The sequence below is a fragment of the Erythranthe guttata genome, chromosome 7 (genome assembly GCF_056151865.1).
Source record: "Erythranthe guttata isolate IM_541 chromosome 7, IM_541, whole genome shotgun sequence".
Lineage (NCBI taxonomy): Eukaryota > Viridiplantae > Streptophyta > Magnoliopsida > Lamiales > Phrymaceae > Erythranthe > Erythranthe guttata.
The window spans coordinates 14,615,364-14,620,552 of record NC_142539.1 but is presented as its reverse complement, the minus strand read 5'-3'; the positions used below and the strand labels follow the sequence as shown (position 1 = coordinate 14,620,552).

Sequence of the window (5,189 nt, the reverse complement as noted above, 5' to 3'; positions counted from 1 at the left end):
TACCGAAACCATTAGGGTTTGGTAATGGTTTTGGTAAAAGAAAAGCAAACCGTCATGGTTTTGGTATGGTTCTGGTTTTAGCTCTATGGTCACGGGTACCCGACCATTTTATATATATATATATATATAATATATTATTTTTTAATTCAACATAATATGAATAAAAAAATAATCTGGCAAAATCTTAAATAATTTAGGGAGGATATAATTTTACTACTAAATGAATTACTCAAATACATCAGAAATTTTGTACCATTCCAGTCAATTGTGTGTCCTAAATTATAATTATGGTTTGAGCTATATTAAATGGTAATGGTTATGATATTTTTTCTGCTAAGAAGATAATGTTTTGAGTATGAAAACTATCTCAATAGAAAATGATAGATTGGTTTTGTGTGTGTATCTCAATAGTCATCCAAAGTGGCTCTCGTTGCCGACAAGACACAGTTATCACACAGCTGTGAGTGAGGGGTCAACCTTTTAAATGTAGCAAATTAAAAAATAATTCCACGAATCATTAATTAATGAATATTAAATACATAAAGAAATTACTATTTCACCATTTTAAAAGAAAAAATCAAATTAAATTTCACAATAATACTATTTGGGAAAAATAAAAATATTTAAAACACCAATTTCCTCAAAATGAATATGCACGTTAATTAGTTGTATGAACATAAGAAAAAAAAATGAATTTTAGGAAAGATTCCATATTACTAATGGTATGGTTAGTCACTTAACCATGGTTGGAAAGAAGACTATGGTTGGAAACAAGGGAAAGCAAAAGTTCTCATTTCTCACCATTTGCAATTTGCTTAACATTCTCTCTCAATCTCTCTCTTTCTCTCTCTAAAAAAATACACACACATTCTCAAAGAAAACAATGGCAGCAGAAGCTGTGCTAGGAGCTGCAGTTCAAGTTTTACTTCAAAATCTGGTCTTAGTTTCGGAGAAGCAAATCATAAGTCCCATTTGAGATTTCAAGAAAGATTTGAGAAAGCTAAAAGATTATGTCTTAATGATTAAGGATTTCCTAGACGATGCTGACAAGCAGCAAATCACCAGAGAAGCCGTCAAACGCTGGTTGAAGAAGCTTGAAGTTGTGGCTTTCGATGCAGATAATGTTTTGGATGAGATCAACTATCAACTTCTCTCCAAGCAAATTCAGACAGAAAATAAAACGAAGACAAAGGTACGAGGCTTCATCCTACGTCGTATTCGCCGTATAAAAATGGCACGTAAAATCAAGGATATCAATCAAAACTTGGAAGAGATCAACCTCGAGGCAAACAAATATGGCCTTGAAAAGACAGTGGTAGGTGAGTATGCTCCGATTACTCACCTAGAAACTGATGCATTCAATATCGATCCGATTTTTCTTGGAAGAGAAGGTGACGTGTCTGAAATAGTGAAGGCGATGACTACTCTTCCAAATGATCAAGTACTCTCTATCCTCCCCATTTTCGGGATGGGAGGACTCGGAAAAACAACGGTAGCTCGGAACGTGCTTGATCATGAAGCCATAAAGGCTCATTTTGCTAAGCGTTTTTGGGTGCATGTCTCTCAAAACTTCGATGCCAAGATTCTTTTCAATAAGATTCTTACATCGTTAACAGGAACAAACGCCGGACTTGGCGATAAACAGGCAGTTCTGGAAGAGCTTCAAAAGAAGTTAGGAGCTCAAAGATTTCTACTTGTTCTCGACGATGTTTGGAATGGAAATCATGAAATATGGAGTGATTTTATCAATTCGTTGAGAAAAATTACTTCTGCTACGGGAAATGGCATCGTTGTTACTACGCGAAGTGAAAATGTTGTTTCACTGGTGAAAACACTCCCTACTATGCACAAGCTAAATAACTTGTCAGAAGATGAGTGTTGGTCCATAATCAAAACAAAATCCGTTGGAGAAGGTGATATTCCATCAGAATTTCAGAGAATTGGCATATCTATTGCAAAAAGATGCCGAGGTTTGCCATTGGCGGCCAAAGTGGTTGGGGGATTGTTGCGCGGTAAGTCGATTGATGAGTGGCTGTCGATTGATGAGAAATGGCTTTCAGATTTAAAAGATAAAAATCTAGTCTCCAAGATTTTGAAACTGAGTTTTGATCATTTGTCGCCACCATCACTCAAAAAGTGCTTTGCTTATTGTTCGATATTTCCTAAAGGATATGACTTGGAAAGGGAACGCTTGGTTGAGCTTTGGATGGCAGAAGGATTCCTTGGAGGAAATGATGACATGGAAATTGTTGGCAACAAATTCTTTAATCAACTTCTAGAGAACTCCTTGTTGTTACAAGTTGTGGGGAGAAAATACTATTATGGCGGTGCCGATATAACATATTATAACATGCACGATCTTGTGCATGATCTTGCATCTTCTATTTTAAATTCAAGCGACCAAGTTCGGTACATGGGCCTGCAGTCCAGTAGTGGTGAATCGTGTACTAGCCTAACTGAACAAGCAAGTTGTATTCGTTCGTTATTGTTCAATGATAAAATATGCATGCTCGTGTTCTCGGAGTTCACATCGTTGCATGTTTTAATTCTGATGGACTATTGTGTTAAAGAGTTGCCAAGTTCAATCAAAGAGCTAATGCATTTGAGATGTCTTGACATTTTAGGTTCAAGGATTAAATGTTTGCCAGACTCTGTTGGTGAACTATATCACTTGCAGACATTAAGATCATGTCATACCTTAAAGAAACTGCCAAACACATTGAAGAACTTGATTGACTTAAGACATCTCCACATTCCTCGAATTGAATTACCTCCAGGAATGAGAAGATTAACTTCTCTTCGAACACTGCCGTACTTTGGAGTGGGTGATGAAAAGGGTCGTGGAATTAGTGAGCTCGAATGCTTGAAGAACCTGGAAGGAAAGCTGGAGATCTATAATCTTGAGAAGGTGCATGACAAAGAAGAGGCTAAGAGAGCAGGTTTATTACAAAAGCCAAACATAGTCAAGTTAAAGCTTGCATGGAATGAAGATAGAGAAGGTGGAAATGGCGATGAGAGTGTGTTGGAAGGCCTCCAACCCCACCCAAATTTAGAGAGCTTAAAGAGTTGAGGGGAATGTCAGAGCTGACGGAGTGGTTAGAAGCTGAATTGCCAAGTGCAGCACCTGAAAATGATCAACGACTTGTTGTATTTCCTCGTCTCGTGTACTTGCAGATTAAATATTGTAGGAAATTGAAGAGTGCTCCGAGTCACTTTCCATGCCTTAAAGAATTGGAGATTGGTGAGGTGGAGAGCGAATTACCTTTGGCAAGTATATGTGGGATCAACTTAATCTCTGTTACAAAGCTCCAAATTGAGTTAATTGATGGATTGACGTGTCTCCCAGATTGGCTTTTCCTTAAAAATCAAAATCTCTCGAAGTTGGAGATAACGGACTGTCGTAACTTAACGCATCTAGTTCCGTGCTTGGAAGGTGGAGGAACAGCTCTTAGGAATTTGGAGATACGGAAATGTCCGGAATTGAGAGAATTACCAGATGATCTACACACCCTCAGTGCTCTCGAGAAGTTGGCGATTTACGGATGCTCAAAACTGAAGACAATACCATATCCACATGAAACACATAATGATGATGTTGATGAGCAATTATTGTTAGGCTTGAGTTGCCTTCGTCGATTGAGTATTGAACACTGCGATGAGCTGACCAATTTGCCGATTGAGTTATGTGTGGAGTCCTTGGAGAGTTTGACACTGAGTGGATTAATGAATTTAAGGATGAACATGGGAACGTTGATTGGGTATTGTATGCAGAAAATGCCTCGTCTCTCTGAGTTGATGATTGTTGATGTTCCAACCACTAATAATCCATGGGAGATTGTTGGTTCTTTTTCTCCTTGCAACTTAATAGATTTATCAATCAGTTGTGATGAGTACTCAGTTTCAGTTGTTGATGCCATCTTGAAAGCAACAACCAAATCTCTTTATGGATTAGCATTGCACGGGACAGAGCGTAGTCGTGAACTACCGGGGCAGCTTCAACATCTCACTGCTCTTTCTCGGCTACGGTTATATGATTTTGGAGAGATGGAAGAATTGCCTGATTGGGTAATTGGGAACAATAACAATGACAACAACAACTTGTCCTCATCTATGCATATGTTATCTTTATACGGCTGCAAGAAGTTGCGATATCTGCCGTCTAAGGAAGCCATGCTACGTCTCATCACCTTAAACATCTCGGATTGTCCGATGTTAGATATAAAAGGTGGAGATAGCGATTATGGTTCTGAGTGGCCCCAGATATCCCATATCCCCAGAGTCTATGTGGATGGGAATCAAATTCCAACTCATGCTCAGTAAATGTAACTATACTTATTACTGTTTTATTTGATTTACCAGATTATATTCTTTTTTTTTCCTTTTCTTTTTCTATTGTATTTATTTTTCTTTTTGTTCCTGCAGCATCAAAATTTAATTTGTTGCTTAAATAGAATAGGATGCTCAAGGCACACAAATATATAAATCTATTTCAAATTTATTTCGATACATATTGATTTTATTTTTATTTCATAGATTTAATTAGACACCCCTCCCGCAAAGTTTTAATTTAGGATTCGGTGCCAAACCAACATAATATTTCTTCTTCTTCTTTCTTGGATTTACCACATTTTATTTGGTTTACATATTCATTGATCTTCTTTTTTACTATTTTCTTTATAAATGTGGTCATTTTGTTATTTCTCATTTTTTTGATGAGTTATTAATCGAAATTGAGCATTTTTGTTGCATATTGCCCCTTCAAATATTATTTTTGTTGCACGTTGCCTCCTAAAAATGTTATTTTTATTGCTACGTTGCCGAAACCGAAACTCGTAGCCATTCTAATATTGATTTAGCTTTCCGCATTAAGCAAAGAATCCTATCGAACACGACGTAAATCTAATTCAACTTATTATATCTATCATAATAAATTTGAATTTGAAAAAGAACCAATCCACTTTAATTTCTCTAGATCCCGTTCGATCAGAAAAGAAGAAAAAAACCCCAGAAAATAGCTTGTCACATCCATTATATACGGGAAATACGGTGTTCGTAGAAGATAACAAACAGCGAAATACGGTGTTCGTAGAATAATCCAGAAAATTGAATTATTAATAAAAATTGTATCAGATGTTAAAATACATTATACATGCATACATTTCATCAACATAGCAGATTTAAGGTAGAGA

At 36.6% G+C, this 5,189-nt stretch overlaps 1 pseudogene; it reads left to right on the top strand.

Annotated features, from left to right (window-relative positions):
- Nucleotides 1-788: 788 nt before the first annotated feature.
- Nucleotides 789-4,506, top strand: LOC105950564 (putative disease resistance protein RGA3; annotated as a pseudogene).
- The last annotated feature ends 683 nt before the right edge of the window (nucleotides 4,507-5,189 follow it).